At 39.9% G+C, this 19,359-nt stretch overlaps 1 protein-coding gene across 1 annotated transcript in view; it reads right to left on the bottom strand.

Annotated features, from left to right (window-relative positions):
• Ca10 (carbonic anhydrase X) overlaps nt 1-19,359 on the bottom strand; it is a 359,930-nt gene that overhangs the window by 273,193 nt on the left and 67,378 nt on the right. The gene's annotated exons all lie outside the window — the stretch shown is intronic.

The following is a 19,359-nucleotide window of genomic DNA, read 5'->3' as shown; positions in this document are numbered from 1 at the left end:
AACGTATTGTCTTGTGTATATTGCTGTTTCATTGGTTTCCCCTTTGTCCTTTGTCAATCATTCTGTTGTTCCCCTTCCTTTCCCTAATTCAAATAAATGTATATACAATACCAGAATACCAAAATCAAATACAGTAACAACAGAGGATACACCATAGGGGGAAGCACTTACAAAAGAAACAAAAATTCACATAGTACATTAACACAGCAACAACAAAGAAAAATTTCTTATTTCCATGTCTTGTAGTTTATTTCGCTTAGCATCATCTTATATGGTCATATGTACATGGCTATTGCACTCTTCTGCTCATCTACTAAGATTATCCTAGACATATATTAATTATGGTCAATTAGGGAAACCATGGGACCTATGTTTCTTTGGTTCTGCCTTAGTTTTCTATTTTTAAGAGCATGTCTTACTTCCACACAGCACTGATCCAAGACTCCATGATAACTGCATATCACACAGCTTGGTCAACATACACAATTCTTGGGCTGGGAAGGTGGCTCAGTGGTAGAGCACTTGCCTTGCATGCATGAGGCCCTGGGTTTGATTCTTCAGCACCACATAAGCAAAAAGAAAAAAGCCGGAAGTGGCGCTGTGGCTCAAGTGGTAGAGTGCTAGCCTTGAGCTGAAGCACCCAGGCCCAGAGTTCAGGCCCCATGACTGGACCCAAAAAGAAAAAAAACATACACAATTCTTGGCTTCTTAATTATTCATGTTTGCATTATAATGTGCTTATCAGTGGCCAGCTCTCTTTTGGTTGGTAGGATCTCTGCACTTCAATACAACTTTGTTCTCTAAGCAAGACAACAACTCAAGTTCATAATCTGAATAGAAAGGCGATGTTTTCCTTGTCATGCTTGCTAGAATAGAGAACACGGATGTGGCCCTCTTCCTTTGTTGTTGTGTCCTATGGAGAAAGTGAGAGACTTGACAAGCCATACTTCAATCTGCAGCCTCTCCAGGGGATCTCCAGCAACCTACGCAAAAGACATTCATTCATGCTGATCTAAGCTAAGCCTTCTTTTAGAGACTGATCAGCCTTAGCAGTCCCTCTCAAATCAATGGCCCTGGACATTAAGAGTCCTACATTTTCTTTTTGAAATAGCAAGAATCGGAAATTTTCTCATTACTGTTGGCAGCTCCCTGGTTTTCCCTGAAAAAAATTCAGACTGCCCCGAGGAAACACAAGTTCCTGGTGACAAGAGATTAAAAGAGCATTGGGGTTTGAAAGGCCAAGATGCTGAGGAGACTCTGAAAGGACTGCTCACAAATTTAATCAGCAGTGAGCACATCCTGAAATGTATCCTCTGCAAGAGGCCTGAACCTCAGTGGCCTGTTTAACATAGGGCTCCCTCAGCTGCCCTTTGCCTGCATTTGCTTATCATTATTGAGAAAGACTGCCTTTGCCATCAAAGTGGGTTGTTTAAAAGTTCCTACTCTGGTCTGTGGCCTGGGTTCTATGGATTATTCTGTTAAGAAAATACCAGCAAGTGCAGAAAAGGAAAAGAGGAACAGAACTGCTTTGGGATAAGGAAGAATTTCTTTTGCCAGTCCTGAGGCTTGAACTCAGAGCCTAGGCACTGTCCCTGAGTTTCTTTTGCTCATGGTTAACACTCTTCTGCTTGAGCCAGAGTGTCATTTCTGGCTTTTTCTGTTTATGTGGTACTGAGGAATCAAACCCAGGGCTTCATGCATGCTAGGCATTCACTCCACCACTAAGCTACATTCTCAGCCCCAAGGCAGGATTTTTGAAATGTGAGTTTGTTTTTTTTCATCTTAACTGGTTTTTTCCAAGGTGAAGTTAAGATCCACCTCAGAAGATCCACCTCAGATTGTTCTAGAGATAGCAGAGGGTATTGGTAAGTTTTGAAAGGACTTCTGTACTGTTAATCTTATTTCAAAGTCTTTTAGAGGTCACCTTATATAAATACGTCTTTCCCTATGCAAGGGAGCCAATCAGGAGAAGATTGTGAACCTGAGCTAATCCAATGTGAGTAGAGGGGCAGGGCCTGCTCTGTTAGGGGAGCAGCCCTTGCCTGCTCTGTGTGCTTGCTTGCCAGATTTCTGGCTCATGGTGCACTCTTCTGGAGAAGTAAATTTTGCCTTGCTGTGACATTTCTTTATTTTTGTGTCTATCATTGTGACCCCAGTGGTTCTTGGAGAACATATTTCTAAGTCACTCACTTACTCTCTATCTATCTATCTATCTATCTATCTATCTATCTATCTATCTATCTATCTATCTATCTATCTATCTATTCATATAATCTACATCTCTACCTACCAATTATATTGGTGCCTCCATCTATCTATCTTTGAATTGGAAAATCTGGGTAAATAAGCCAGACTAATTAATGGTTACAAAGCACATTCCTAAAACCAGCAGGTCCCACCCCTCCCTGATTTACTACAATGAGTATCTCATCAAATGTGATAGCAGAAATCAAACATCTTGGCTCAGGGCTATGATTTGGGCAAAAAAGATTTACCTGGGCAAAAAGTTTAAAGATGCTCTATTATCAACAACAACAGTATCTCCAGCAGTGGCATTTACTAGTCTTTCCAGCCAAGTGGGAAGTATACATCGGAAGCTCACAGTCTAAGATGGCCTTGGCAAAAATGTGAGATCCTAGCTCCAAAATAACTAAAGAAAAAAAAAAGACTGAAGGTACAACTCAAGTAGTAGAGACCCAGAGTTCAAATTCCATTACTGCTATAAAACAAAAAGTAAAAGAAACACACACACACACACATACACACACACACACACATGAGATAATAAATTGAAAACAAACAAACACACGTTTGTAGTTACTGGGGATGTAGCTCAGTGATCGAGCATTTCCAAGCATGTGTAAAGCCTTGGGTTTCATGCTCAGTGCTGCCTCACACCCAGTGAGAATCAGAACAACAAAAGCAAAAGTACACTTGGTATCGGAAGGATTTCAGATTCTAGAGGCTTTTTTGGTTTGTTTTTCTTTAGACTATTTGCATAGCCTGGACTAGTTGAACATCACTAATCTGAAAAGTGTAAATGAGAAATGTTCTGCAATCTAAAACTTTTGGACATCAGATGGTCGCTGAAAAACGTGGTGTCTCAGATCACTGTACCTTTCATATCACTTTGCATTTTGAATGAGTAGTGCGTGATTTTGAGTAAGTAGTGCATGAATTCATTAAGTCAACAAAAACTCCTCACATAGAGTCTAAGTTGTCCAGTAATAGATGGTATAACCTATAATCTCAGAAAGAAGCCACTCTTTAGGAGCTGTTCTAGAAGTTGCCGTTCTTTTGAATCTAGAAAGCAAGAGGCAAACCCCAAATTCAGACGCCATAAGAGGTGATGGGTTCCTCATAGCAATGAACCAATGAAGCCTCAGTCTAGTGATGAGAGTTTCATTTCAGATCCCATCAAGACCCATGAGCAGGGAAGACATTAGTTAAATGAGAACACAGGAGTTCAGATTAGCCCTTCAACATTCTGAAGAGAGAGGGAAACCAGGATGGGTAAAACAAATCCTTTGTAGGATGCTGGTAGCATCTCTGTAGGATGCCTTAAACATACAAACTCCATTCTAAGTGTTTACATAGGTAGTAGCCAATTGGGTCTCATAACCATACTATGATGTGGGTATCCTTATGATCTTTATTGTATAGTTAAGGAAACAGAGGCACAAGGGAATATGATGCAAATTGACCAAAGAACTATAGAAAGGAAGAAAGTTGAGATAGGTATCAAAGCCAGACATTAGAAATACTGTACTGCTTGACAATTATACAGTCATATATATCCATATACTGTCATATGTCATTTGGATTCATCATCCTTAAGGATACACAAGCATCAAATGGGAGGTTATCTTAAGTTCCTATAGCTGTAACTCATACCAGAGACTCTGATTAAATAAGTATACAGTGGGATTCAGGGATTTGCATTATTCAACAAGCAGCCCGGAGCTTCCAATGCAGATTGTTCATAGACCACAATAATGAGAAAAAGCAGCTGATGAAATTAACATTGATAGGAAGAAGGAAAGTTTGCTGGCTTCGCAAGGACAGCAATATGACCTTAGCACTTACAGAGCTAAAGAGAAAAAACAATCCACTACAAGAGCTGATAAGAAGGCCTAGAACAGAGGGACAAACCTTCAGAGTTTGCTTCCTGTCCTATGAAGCTGTTTCTTGATTCACCATAGCTCTTGATTTTACCTATCTCCTTCTATACCTATCTTCTAATTTCTTGTGCACTAGCCACTCTTATATAAGGTGTCTCAAGTGTTCTAAGGCCAAGAAGGTAAAGGATTATTTTAGATGGTGGACAATTGCCCCACCATAAAGTGAGCCAACATGACTACGTATTCATCCCTGGGTCCTATTTTAGTGACTCAACCAACTGCCAGGATTTAATCATCAGTGGAAATATCAACTATAGTCCATGTCTGGAGCCAAGAATCTTCTCATTAGACACTGGGCCGTGAGATTTTAACCTGTAGTCAGTAACCATACCTTACTTCTCTTGGCCATCTCTACAGGGGGAGAGAGTCCACATCATTATTAGTTCAGTACTGTATACTGTGCTTAAAAACCAAAATATTTCTTCACAAAGACATTCACCAGAACGTAATTTATAATAATGAGGCTCTAAAAATAATGTAAATGTGAAGCAATAATGGAGGAATGGTTTAGTAAATGAGGTACACCCACGTAAAGAATATTTGTATAGCCATTAACATAAATTTAGCTATGCAGTAATTTTTTAAACATAAAATATGGTCTTAAATATATGAAACACTATTCACTGGGGATAAAACAACCAAAATGTGGATAGGGTTTATTTCTGAATAGTGTAATTATAGGTAAATGCTAGTATATATGCAAGTATATTTCTATGCACCTGATTTTTGTTGTTGTTGTTTTACAACAAGTAGGTAGTATTGTCATAATTTGTTTTGTGTTCGTACTTGGATTTGAACTCAGGGCCTGGGTACTGTTCCTTAGCTTTTTCTGCTGAAGGCTGGCATTCAGTCCCTTGAGTCACAGCTCCAGTTCTGGCATTTTAGAGGTTAATTGGAGATAAGAGTCTCATAGACTTTCCTGACTGGAGTGGCTATGAACTGCCATCCTCAGATCTCAGCCACCTGAATTGCTAGTATTAGAGCCACTGGCATCTGGCGCTCATAACTAACTTTTTTTGTAAAACTTGACCACTTTTTCAGCCCAATTTTCACTCTCTAAGTAATTCTAGGTCATCAGATTGACATTAATCTCCTCAAGCCTCATTTTATTAGTAGGGAGATGATAAAGAAGGCCTACCTCCTTCTTCTCAAGTTCCACATTTCTGGGCCAACTGGGATGAGCTACAGATATCCAGGAATTTTAAAATGAAATGTAGGTGATTAGCCTTCATTTCATAAGAAGAGAGACGACAGTCATATTAGCAATTGGCAAAGAAGAGATACAGAAAAACCTCAATATATTGAGCAAAATTTCTTCCTTTATATCCCCGCCCCTGGACATGAGAGGTTAATAGGGATTTAGTTAATTGGCTGATTTTCATCCTAATTGGCTCAAGAATCTATTCCAATTTCAGGCAAAACCAAAGAGAAGAAAGCAAATAACAGTTGGTTATAGCTGCTGATTGATGTTTTAAATGGGCTGTGTTTTGTGTGTCAGGAGGTCCCAGGTCCCCAGGCTTAGAATATTATCTTCCCCGGAGAGTAGACGCTTCACCAAGGAAAGGACTTGTGCACCTGCTGAGACACCACAGGCCTTCAACACTGAAATGGATGACACACTCTCGGTTTTGTCACCTAATACCGAATTCCAGTTAAGCCAACACAGATACTTCCTGGCCGAGGGACAGAGACTTGGCAGAGCAAAGGGTCTCATACCAGGTGGGTGCTGGCATCTACAAAGGTACAAGTTAAGCCTGTTTGAGCTGAGTTTGCTCCTTCTTTCTCTATGCCAATTAGTTCTGCCATTTAACACAGGGATTAACAATCTCATTTCTGGATGCCGTCTTCAAAGGATTGGAATAAAACCACTTAGTGCAGCTAGCTTATGAAAAATGTTGAGGTAGGGCAAATTGGTTTTCTATACCTTTTCCATCTGCCTTTAAGCCTCTTTCCACTCAGTTCTCTTACCAGAGAAATGGAATTTCCTTTTCTCCCTTGCAGGCTATGTGGCCTGCGCCTAGACATCATCATCATCATCATCGTCATCATCATCACCATCATCATCATCATCAGAGTTTGAACTATGAATGGCAACTGATGGCTAGACATAGGTAAGTATACTCTTTGGAGGAAGGGTAGAGGGTTTGAAATGCTTCACATATTCAGGAACACCTGCAACTATCTTAAAAAGATGAATCCTGTTATTTATGACAAGATGATGAACCTCAAGATTCTCTGGGCACTAAGGTAAACCAGGCACAGAAAGGCAAACACACACTGCCCGATTTCACCTACTTGTTGAATCTAAGATGTTGTAATGGATAGTAACATGTAGAATGCTAGTAACAGGGCCCTAGAGTCGGGACAGAGATTTAAGGAAATGTCAAGGTTTGCTATAAAGTATTTTATTATATCATTTGATACAAAATCTGACTACAAGTTCAATCAACATGTTGTATTCTTGAAAACGGCTGAGAGTAAGAACAGATTTTAAGTCTTCTTGCTACAGAAAAAAATATGTGAGGTCATGTATCTGCTAATTAGCTTACTTTAATATGTGTATCAAAACATCACATTATAAACTCCAAGTATATATGCATATATAAATGTATTTGTCAATTAAGATAGACAATAAAAAAGTAAGAAAATGAAGAAATCAGCATTAGAAGGAAATGATAAAAGAGAGTAAATGGTGAGAAGAATTATTAGTGTCCCCAACACTGATTTCAAGACCAGCTGACACAATCAGGATTCAAAAATGAAGAATCTAATTGCTTCCCTGTCTTTGCATTTCTGTACACCCTTTTAAACCTTGTGTCCAAAGTGATCATCCATCTAGAAGTCTTACAAATTGGAGTTTCTCTTGGCTTCCCTTTCCTGGGATCAGATCTGATGACTTCCACCAATGAATCAGATATGGGACCTCCTCTACTCTGGTTTTCCAGACCCACTTCCTTGTCTTGCAGTAATCTACCTCTGGGAAAACTCTCCTGTGGCTTCAGGTATCTTGACTTCCAGTGGAATGAGAAATCTGCCATTCCCTTTCCTCTCTTCATAGGATGCATATGCTCAGTAAAATCCCAGTCCTTCTCCAAGGCTATCTTCAAGCAGCAATTCTTTGGGTAATTTTCTCACCCTCATATAATGTGGCCTTCTCATCTTCTAGTGCTGTATCCAATCTCTTATATCAGTTCTTATTGTAATAATAGTGCAAGACATGTTTGTATGTCCTGTTTTTTTCCCAGAGCTTAAGGTGGTAATGATATACCAACTGTTGGATGAATGAAAGAAGAACGAATAGAATTTGAGGCATCTTAAAATCATCCTAACCACCAAGTGGAGTGGTATTCACACACCACACAATTGGTGTTCTTTGAATTCTTGCTTGTTTTCTCCCCTCTCGTACACTTTTCCATTGTAGGAATAGTTCAGCAATCTTAATTGAACAGTTAAAGGTTGTTAAATTAAGAAAAAAAAAACAAAAGCAATGATGAATGCTTCTAGTGTGCAAAGATGACAAATACATCTATTTGACCTTGAGAATCTGGTTATTGAAATATGTTGGTTGGTAGAACCCACCTTCTTGTGTAGAGGCCTCTGAATACTATGACAACACAGAACCTTAATTTCAGAGCACATCTTCACACAGTGCGGGGAAGAAGAAAAGACTCTGGCCAGCCTTTGTGAGCCACATTTATTTGTGCAGTAGTGAAAGACTGGAAGCGGCCCAAACTGCCATAGCAAGTGGGAAAGCCTCATAAAATCTAACTGATGCTCACCTACCTGGGCTTTGTAAACACAGCATATGCTCCTGTCAGTGTAGACATGACCTTGTGGGTCTCTTTGTAGACTCTATTAGTGATGTGCAAATATTCCCACTCAATTGTAAAGGCACATTATACTCAGGGAAATTATTCTCCAAGCAAACAGACAGATGTTTAACTTCACTTAATAAGGCATTCTAGTCTGAATTCTTAATGTGAGACAGGGGTCCTTTTGAATCTGGGGTGAAATTACCCATGCAAGCCTCCACAATACAGTGCTTTGGAGCACAAAGAGTAAGACATTACCTCTTTCTCACTACCACTATCCCTGCCCTTTCCTCTGAGTCCCTTTCAGCAATGTCATTTGGAGAAGCTGCAGTGCTAAAACACACTTTGGTAACCAGGAGAAGATGGAGAATATGGCTATAAAGACATTTATTGCCCTCTCTAAGAACTTTGAGATGCTTCAGCTTATAAATCCCTACAGAATAATTTGGAGCGACTATGTTCAATTGTGAGGTTGTCATTTTAGGAGAATATGAAACAAGCCTACTTCAGGGATCAGAAGCAAGTGTATTCCAGAGAAAGACTTGAGAAATTCAAGGAAAAAAGGAAACGACCAAACCAACCTAGATTCATTCCCAAGATCTTTGACATATGACAGATTTATCTTTAGTCTTCTAGTTGTGGTCAGATACAATTTCCCTTCAAGTAAAAAGAGGCCCAGAAAGCTGCGTTAGACTTGAGTTTAGGCATAATGAAATTTCTTTTAATACTGGGATTTAGTAACCTGACTACTATCACTACGAGATTTTCTCATTGATCACTCTGCCTTCTATACTATGTTTAGGGATGTTAAGGACAAGCCTTGGCAAGACACATTTTTTTTGTGTCAGCTTTCCTTTATAAGTTCCACCCACAGAGAAATCCAAAGGTACACCACAAACGGTCTGCTTCCTGTTTAGGTCTACTTTCTGTTCCCATCTACTTCCTATGAAATGAAGATACTGGGCTTAACCGGTGCCATTTTGGCCATGTGTGGACGATAGGGAATTGGGTTTAACTGGCACCATCATGTCTTCATGGTAGAGGAAGGTGAAGTCCTACCTCCCAGGTGATGGCCTGCCTGAATTCCAAAAAGCAGGGGCAGGGACTTGGACAATAGGTTACTGGATCTGTCAGTCCTGTGCCTTAAACTTTGGAGACTCTCAAGTTTCCTGTGACCCTGCCCCCTGATCCTGACACTATTTAGGCCCAGATCAGTTCAGGCACCATTATGCCATGTCTCTTGATCCCATGTCTCCTGTCTCCTGGCTCTCCTCTGGTCACATGGCATCTCACTTCAGCTCTCCATTGGAGTTGATCTGGTTTGTTGGTATTTTCTGCTCTTTCTTTCCTCCCCTGCTCTCCTGGCTCAGTTTTCTGATAGTGTTAATTGTATTTGAGGGGCTATCGGTCTTTGTGACCAGAGTCCACCTGCAGTCACTGGCTTTCCAATGAAGACTCCCGATTCAACCTCTCAAAATGTAGCTTCTCTGTTTCTTGTGATTGAGTTACTATACAACACCTGTTCCTGTGATGCTACCCTGGCAGCACTACTTGCTTCTAGGAGCATCTCTTGGTTCCATTGCACAGATTTTCCCTCATCTCCCAGAATCATCCTCATCACACTCCCTTGGAGTATCCCAGCACCAATGAACTGTGAGTGACTTCTCAGACCCCACCGTAAGACAGGTTTCCATCCTGTCAGGATCCATCTCCAGGGTCTTCACCTGGAGAAAATCTTGCTCTGAGCCTCCAGTTTCATGATGCCCTCTGATAATCTACTAATGTCTCCTTTGATAAGCTTCTAAATTCTCTTCCCTTTTTCCTCAATTGATGATGCTGGAGTGGTAGCTAGTTCCTTTCACACTGATATGCTAATGTTCCTGTGTTCTCTTCCTTCCTTCCTTTCTTTCTTTTGACTTTCTAATCTTTTAATATCTGATTAAACTAGAAGTAACTGCATGCTTGGAAATTTCCTGACTGGTATCTATACAAACATTTCCTTTATTGTTAATATTACATTTAGACTTCAGAAGGTATATTCATTCATGTTCTAAAAATATTAATCTCTATTTGCTAAAAAGAAATGAGAAAAGATGAATATCACAATCCTGAAAAATGTCCAGGTTAGCAAGTGTGTTTTTTGAGTAGCATTTGTTTTATGATTAGAAAAGAAAAGAAATTATTAAAAGTGTAAAACAGCAAAAGATGCTTTCCTTCAGAGTACTTTATTGTCTCTGTTAAAAATAACCCTTAAAATAGCTTTAACTTATGTAATTAGCACAGCATGGATTTTCTTTTTTTCCAATGTTTAGCAAGGATTATAATAACTGTTATAATTTATTGTTTAATAAATTTGTTATTTAATAGACTTGTCTTCATAAATGCTTTGGTTATATTTCTTTTACTGTTTTGCAAAAAATGCAATCTTTGATGCTTCTGTCTTAATTTAAAATGTAAAACATTTATATAGTATGTGCAATTCAAACTCACATACGCCATTGCTTCTAAAATTTAACATTTTAGCTAAATATACCTTAAACCAACTCACATGAAAGCCCACAGCTGTGAGGCAGAATTGGCAAACCTTTAATAATTATAGTCTCATTTTCCCCTTCCAATTTTAAGTCCATTCATGAATTAATTTTAACTCAGTCTCAGGACTTCCATCAAAAGCTGCAAGTGCTTGTCAGTAAATGACAGTATTTGACTATCTGCATGTATGTCTGAAATTTCTATGCTTTGATTCTTTTGTCAAAATGCCCATATAGGGCCGGGTGGTGAGGTTCTGAGGCCTGAGCATTCAGGGTGGTGTCTTTGGCCAAGATTCCACATCCAGAAGGAAACTTCAACATATTTGACCTTCAACACCACACCATATAAAGCAGGAGGGGATTACAGTGTTGGTAGGCAACTATTGAACAGGAGACTTGAGTCCAAGTTGATGCTCCTTAGGCCAGCTTTGGGCTGATCTTGTTCTATGAAGCTGGCTATTGGCCTAGGAAAGCTTTGTTGTCTCTATGCAGTCAGCTATCAAAAAGGAATACAATGTCTCAAAAGCAGTAGTTGCAAAACTTTTTGGCAGTATAGGCCTATCTGTGCAAAAGACACAGTAATTATGCAACCTACTTCTATGAATATTTATTCCAAAAATGACATATGGATGTTGCTACCCTGTAGGACACTGGATACCAGCAGCACATTGTCTCATTCAGTTGCAATTACAATGACCTCCTTTTCTGTTCCTTGACCTTGCCAAGCATGTGGTAACACGGAGTCTCTGCACTGGATGCTTTGTCATCAGCTAGCCACCGGTTCATAATGAAATAAGGAGACTGGGTCTAAGTAACAAGGCTTGCTCTCAGAACCATTCTGGTGTCTTGCTGGGTGGTGAAGGCTTTCCACACATCTCCAAAGAAGCCTAGAGGTGAGATAGGCCATTCTTTGAATTGTAAATGTCATGTTGTTTAGCCCCAGGAAAGCTTTGCTATTATCTCCCTAGATGGTCTGATTTGCTCAACCCTGACTGTTTCTCTATAGGGAACATTTTGCTCTGACCTGAGTATTTACCTCAATGGAAAATTTTGCTTATACCTGAGCATTTCCCTATATGGTCTGCTTTTGCTGGGCTTGGGTAACTCACCCAAATGTGGTTTTTGTCTCTAAAAGCTTGGTCCAAGTTCAATTCTGGGCTGAAGGTCTTTGTGACAGGAGTCCACCTACAGTTGCTGGCTCTCCAATAAAGCCTCTCAACTCAACCTCTCAAGATATGGCTTCTCTGTTTTTCATCACTGAATTTCCATACAATACGAGGGATTTTGCTCAAATGTCACTTTCTCAGAAGACCTACCCTGACTTCTGATACCCCTGATCTTCTCTCTTCCTTCTCTTTTTGGTTGGACATGGGACTTGAATTCGGGTGCTGTCCTTGAGCAATTCAGCTCGAGGCTAACGCTCTACCCCTTGAGCTACAGCTCCACTTCCAGTTTCCTGGTGCTTAGCTGGAGATAAGCCTCTCAGGTACTTTCCTGCCTGGGCTGGCTTTGAACTGCAATCCTCAGATCTCAGCCTCCTGAGTAGCTAGGATTACAGGCATGAGCCACCAGCACTTGGCTCTCTCCTCCTTCTTTAGAATGTGTGTGCTAGGTTTCTCTGTGCACCTTGCAGGTGCCTCTTCCCCCTTCTTGACCTTTTCTTGTTTCTTAAGAGGTGGATTGGATTGATGAGGGCATGTGCCCTCATCTTCTGCCTTCTGGTTGAGTTTGGCCAAAGAATGGCACCACTGGGAGACTTGGGATGAAAGAAGAGAGATATCCGAGTGTCCATTTCTTCAGTCATATCTGTGCATGGTGAAGGCTTGGGGATAGGAAATGAGTTTGTTCTTCTAAGGCTGTGTCTTCTATGGAACATCCTTTAACATTTACAGTGCAGTCACTGTTCTTCTAGATCTGGGCCATTACTCTTTTCCCTAAGGGAGAAGTGCTTCATTTTTGAGATTCCCCCAGTGGTCTCCTTCATCCATATTGGATCCTTTTAAACCTGGTCTAACCTTTCTATGTTTTTTCCCCTTAAACTCTCCTCAAACACTTATTCTATACTAACCATCTGTTTCTTTAACATGCAAAATTCCCCAGGGCATATTATGTTCATAGATATTTGCTCATTTCCTAGTATAGTGCATAGCATATAGTAGGACCTCAATGAAGAGGAGTGTTCTCCTCCTAGACCCCTATGCACTGTCTTGAATATTCATTTTTGAAATCACTAGCTTAGGGGACAAGACATATAATTCTTCACTTGATTTTCCTAAGTCTTAGACTAAATTGCCTTAATTCTCATTTAATATAGAGATCTGATTATTTTTAAATCACAGGAAATATAATTTGGCATTAAATCACTTCTAGATGATCATTATTTCCATCTCACAAAACTCCTGAAAGAACATCCCCACAGATTTGGAGCCCGGCATGGGAGAGAAACCCAACAGTCCAGCTTTACATGCTGTCTTTGAGTTGAGATCTTTTTCCTTTCTGATTTCAGCTTTATAAGATGGTCATTTTTGTAACAAAAAAAAAGATAAAAAAGAACACTACTCAAGAAAGCTAAAGACTTGGCTCATTCTCTTTGTTCTTACTAACAACCCATATCCTGTTCATCAGCTCTGTTACTTAATTTGCATATAATGCTCCATTATTTAATTAAGTTTTAACTTCTCGAGCTTACTTGCCCTGATCAGACTTAATAATTGTCTTTAGTAACTATGTCCCTCACAGTGGAACAGCTAATTAAGAATAATTTTTTTTAATCAGAAACACTTATAAATCCACTTTTTGAAGCTGAGTGCCAGTGGCTCATGCCTATAATCCTGTCTATTCAGGAGATTGAAATCTAAGGATCCCTGATTCAAGACCAGCCCAGGTTTAAAAGTCTGTAAAGAACCTTATCTCCAAATAACTAGCAAAAAGCCAGAGGTGGAGGTATGGCTCAAGTGGTAGAGTACTAGCTTTGTGCTTAAAAAAAAAAATCAACAAAAAATCCAAAACCATGTGCGAGTTTGAGGCCCCAGAACTGGTACAAAAGAAAAAAAAAAAAGAAATCCCTTTTGTCCTTCCATGTGGAAATCTCAATGCTTACCTCTTAATGAATTTTGCTTCTTACACATGGCCAGTACTTAACTTTTGAACAAATCCGTTCATTTTTCACATGTCCAAGTTTCTTTCCTGAATCATTAACTGCAGCAGTTGGACTCTCAGATTTGCTACTGCCCTCCACAGAACCTGATCTCGAGGTTCTGCTGAGGTTGCCTTGGGAGGGAGAAAAGGAGGGGGAAAAACTGCTGAGCCTGGCATCCAGAAGGAAACATTCTGTAAATACAGTGCCTTCCCTGTGCATGTGGCTCCATTTTTAAATGCTATACTCATCGCTGGCTATATATAGTGGGATGAGTAAGAGTTTTCTCATGTGGTGTTCAGTTTCTTGAGCTGCAAGTCAAAACATTATGATGTTCAGACTTGGGGGAAGAAGAAGAAATTAACTGCCAGTTCTATTAAAGTGTAACTCTCTGCTTTCTATTACAACCGGAATGGACTACTGAGCCCAAATTAGATGTGTGCTAAATAAGCTATAGTTGTCTTTGGACAATGTTCCCATTGGTAGCAGGGGTTTGTCTCTCTAGGACTATACAAATTTGCTCCAGTATCTCACAATTCTGGAAGCTAGAAGTTCAAAGTCAAGGCATAGATCAGGTTAGTTCTTTAACTGAGGACCATGGATGAGAATTTGTGCCATGTGTCTTCCGTCATACAGGCTGGTTTGCTGGCAATTGTTGGCATTGTCTACCTCCCTGGTTCTGCTTTTACTTCACATATCACTCCTCTCTACCTGTCTCCATATCTCCTTTTGCTATCACACTGAGACTCTACCCTACTCCAGGTTGGCTTTATTTGAACATAATTAATTACATCTGCAGTAATCCTATGTCAACCAACAAGCACACATTCTGAGGTTCTATGGGTTTGGATTTCAATAGAGGGATTTTGGGAGAGAAGACGCCCTATAATGCTTAATGAATGGTAAACACAAAAATGTTGTTAGGCTTGGGAAATGCTGAGTCTCCTTGGCCTATTTCCTTCTCTTTTGTTTTAATTTTGCCAGTCCTAGGGGTTGAACTCAGGGCTTGGGAGCTGTCCCTGAGCTTCATTGTGCTCAAGGCTAGTGTTTTATCACTTGAGCCACAGCACCACTCCTGTCCCTTCTCTTTTAAGAAAGAAATAAAAAGGGGATGTGATTCATTCAGGGCTACTTGGCAGAGAGAGAGAGGAACAGACAAACTAGAACCCAGGGCCTCTGGCTTTGCTCTGGTGCTTACCTGCACCAGTTTTATTCTTGAAGCTGGGATTCACTTGAGTTTAAAGAGGAGAGGCAGTGGGTATGGCCAGTCTCATATAGAAAACCCAGTCAATAATGGACCAGCTTGCTTGGTGAGTATCACCTGACATAAGTTAGGTTTTAATACTGAAGTATAAAACCCAAGTGCTAGACACAGTATATGTCTCCTGTTGGGCACTCCAAGAATATCTGAACTAATAAGTGCAGCTAATTTTGATAGTGATAAGAATTACTCACACATTATTATGGAGTATCCATTGTACAGAATATTTCCTTATCCTTCATCTCACTTGTTTCCTGCAAAACTCTGAGATGAGCATTGCTTCTATTGGACAGGAAAGACAAAAGAGACTCAGAGGTATATGATGCTTTTTTTGACATATTCCAGTTCTACCTGATAAAGCTTGGATGTTATCTCAAGCTTGGATTCAAATCTGTACCCTCAAAAAAGAACGGCTCGTATATATGATTCTTTATGTTTCTCTTAAAATGTAAATTTGGAAGACTATCTCTCAGGCCAATGGTCCTTCTCTGTGCATGTCCAAGTATGTGAAGCCTCCACTGCTGTGCCCTCAGCAGATGGTCATAAAATATGAACAAATGATGACAGCTCATCTTTAGACCCCAGGGAGTCACAGAGCCACAAAAGCTTAGGATTTGAATGGACTGAGAGGATTTCTACATAATGCCCTCTGCTTTACAGATAAGAAAGCTAAGGCCTTAGGTCCCAGAGCAAGTTAAATATCCAGATAGCTTTGACTCCAATCCAGTACTTACAGAAACTGGCCTTGATTCAATCAGAGAACAACTCAGCTGGAAGAAAGTCTCCATCAGATGCTTTATGCTCCTTTCTCTGAAGGCGGGAAAGGTGCGTGAGAAAGACCATGAATGCCTATAACATTTGTGCAGCTGTGGTACCCCCAAATTTTAAATGGGAAGCCTGGTCCTCTGTGAAAATACAAGGCAGCTCCTCCTTGAAATGAAAAGAAGTCACATGTTGCAGAATGAGACTTTTTTTTTTCCCTATAGCAATCTCCTATTACAGCTTCAGAGGTAAGAACATCAATTCCTTCCAAGGAGTCTGTGTAAAAGATAAGGTATGCTTCTTTTCTGACTGTCAAGATTCACAAAAGAGATAGGAAGTGTGAGGCTCTATTGTGGAGTGACCTCCCTATAGACTATGTTGCATCTCATTTTAAAAAATAGACTAGCTCCCGGGGAAGGGTATCTGATGGGCTTCATAAAGGGATTGGAAGTGATGGTGATGAAAAGGATAGCGTGAGAAAGAAGGAGAGGAAAGCAAAGGGTGAAAGTGTCAAACGGAGACGTTGATCTCACAGCCCCTGGGTTTTTCTGGATCTCAGTGCTGTTATCTCTGTGATCTCAGTGACTCATTACATCCAGTGGCTTTTTCAACAGTTGCAACTAATCTTGGAAATTCTCTACACTTCTAAGCAGGTTGGATTTGTCATCGACTATGGAAACTTTTGTTACCTCTACTTTGTGGAATCCATGTTCCTCAGCATGGCTGCACAGCTTGAACCCTGCTTCCGGTCTGGCCTAATTTCCTGCCCATCACTCCAAGTAATTCATGTCTCAGCCACAGTGGCCACCTGCTGCTCTTCAAACAGCGGCTGCCACTCTTGTGGGTACCACTCTCCTGGGTACATCTTTCTTGCTTTGCCTTCTCAGTCATTATTCTCATGAAGAATCCAGGGCCAGGTCGGGATGCATCACTCTGCCACCTGACCGTCTTCTCTGGGTTCAGGGTTTTCTGCTGAAGGCTCTGATTCTGTTAATGGGACTTAAACTCAATGATATTTGTAAACTGGTGCCAGATCCAATACTGAAACCTTTTATTTTAGAATAAATTTTAGATTTACCAAAAAAATGTTGTAAAGGATGTTTTAGAGAGCTGTTACCTAATAGATGTTGGAATAAAAATAGTTTATGGAAGTATAAAAGAATGACACAAATACTTACATACTTTCAATCTTTACAAAATCTCAACTTTTTTTCCATTTTGTCTCTCTCTCTCTCATATATATATATACACATACATATATATATACATATATATATATATATATATATATATAGTTGGTAGTGGGGCTTGAACTCTGGGCTTAGGCACTGTCTTTGTACTCTTCAGCTCAAGGCAAGCACTCTATTGCTTGAGCCATAGCACCACTTCCGGTTTTCTAGTGGTTTATTGGAAATAAGAGTCTCACCGACCTTCCTGCTCAGGCTGGCTTTGAACCATGATCCTCACATCTCAGCCTCCTGAGTAGCCAGGATTACAGGCATGAGCCACTAGCTCCTGGTTTGTTTCAATATATACATTTGTGTGTGTGTGTGTGTGTGTGTGTGTGTGTCTGTCTGTTTTGTGACCTGAATTCAGGGCATGAGTGCTGGCTTGAAGCTTTTTTTGCTGAAGGCTAACATTCTACCACTTGAGTCACAGCTCCATTTCCAGCTTTCTAGTGGTTAATTGGGCATAAGAGTCTCAAAGACTTTACTGCCTAGGCTGGCTTTGAACCTTGATCCTCAGATATGATACATTTTTTAATGCTATAAAATCTTACTGGTTTGTTTGTTTGTTTGTTTATTGTTGGTCGTGGGGCTTGAAATTTGGGTCTGGGCACTGACCCTCAGCTCTTCAGCTCAAGGCAAGTGCTCTACCACTTGAGCAACAGCACCACTTCTGGCTTTCTGGTGGATAATTGGAGATAAGAGTCTCATGGACCTAACTGTCCTGGCTGGTTTTGAACAGTGATCCTCAGATTTCAGCTTCCTGAGTAGCTAGGATTACAGGTGTGAGCCACCAGCGCCCAGCATTTATTTATTTTTGTGCCAGTACTAGAGCTTGAATTCAGAGCCTTGGGCTGTTTTAACTCAAGAATAGTGCTCTACCACATAAGCTATAGCTCTACCTCCCACTTTTTGGTGATTAATTAGAGATAAAGAGTCCCAGGGACTTTCCTGCTTTGAATTGTTATTCTCAGATCTCAGCCATCTGAGTAGCTTGGAGTCCAGATGTGGGCCACCTATACATACATGTTACTGTTATTTTTCAAGTCTTTTGTATCCATTTCTCAGATCCTAATTTGTCTGTCTTCTCAGAATTAATTACCCTCCATGTTTGGCATTTATTCTCATACTTTACATGTTCACTACACAGGAATTTATACCGTCAAACATGTCATCTTTCTGTATAAATCAATCAGCTTGTATACATTGAAATTTTAAGTTACTTATACATATTTTTTTTTACTTGACAGGGATTTGTGATCTTGCAGATTTGGTTCATTGGTTTAATCTTCTACATAGAGTGTTGCTGTACGGACACATTTTTGGTTGGTAGGCTTTTCAGTTTTCATTTGTTTCTTTAACATGGCGAAAGAGAACCACACAATACTGCACATTTCTGCACTGCTTGTATCAGCAAAACCAGGAAACAAAACTGGATTGATCCATTAACTGTTAAACTTCGCCACCCCTGAACACCATTTGAGCCCTTAGGGAAACAATTAAAGAGACATCAAAATAATATTCTTGGCAGTGGTGAGAGACATCCTGTTCCTTCTGGTTTCAGCAAGAACATGTTTTTGTTAGACTCAATAAAAATTAAAAAAGGATTTTTTTTCTCTTTTCTTTTTTCCTAACAGATCCACACCAAAAGCATTTTTAGAGTATAGGGATCCCTTAAGCCTCTAGAAAATTCTCAAGTATGGAGGAGAGAAATGCTGTCCATATTATTATAGTAAATGGTAGAATTAATTCCAAAGGGGACCTGGAGCCTTATCTCTTTAAACCCCAGTACAGTATTCTCTATCCAGATATGGCCAGGTTGCTCTAATCTTTCACTGAAACAATAAACTCTTTAAAAAAAATAAAGAAAGAAAACAGACTGCAGTAGGCATGATTATTTTCCCCCAAGCAGTTTTAAAATATATCTATAAATACTTCTACAGAATTGAGGGAAATGGATTAGGTCAACTATTTTGTGAACTAATTAAGGTAGAGCTTGGATTTTCAATTGTTAATGATTTTATGCAAATTCATAAGACAGTAAGAAATATTACTGCAAGGTATTCCAACAGGAAAATAGATGCTTTTTAACAACTCAGATCACCCTGGCTTAGAGGGAAGGAGGGAGGGGGGGAAAGAGAAATGGAGAGAGAGAGAGAGAGAGAAAAGGTTTCCTGAGGGAGGAAGAGGCTGAGTGGGAATAGTAGAAAACATACTGCATGCAGAGGAATCCTGTGAGCTACACCATCAAGGGACCATCACTGCTTCCAAAGATAACCTGCAACAGCATATCTGCTTGGAATCCACATACTGGTTTCTAGAGTTTGACCAATTCTATCATTGCCCTGAACACAATGTAAGAGAAATTACACAACTTGGCTCAAGAGAATAAAAGCAAAATGAAGTGCATCATGCATGCACAACAGTGAATTGTTTTCTCTTCTTCAAGA

Source organism: Dipodomys ordii, unplaced genomic scaffold, assembly GCF_000151885.1.
Source record: "Dipodomys ordii isolate 6190 unplaced genomic scaffold, Dord_2.0 Scaffold7, whole genome shotgun sequence".
Classification (NCBI taxonomy): domain Eukaryota; kingdom Metazoa; phylum Chordata; class Mammalia; order Rodentia; family Heteromyidae; genus Dipodomys; species Dipodomys ordii.
The sequence above is the reverse complement of the archived record's forward strand: the minus strand, read 5'-3'. Positions and strand labels throughout refer to the sequence as shown.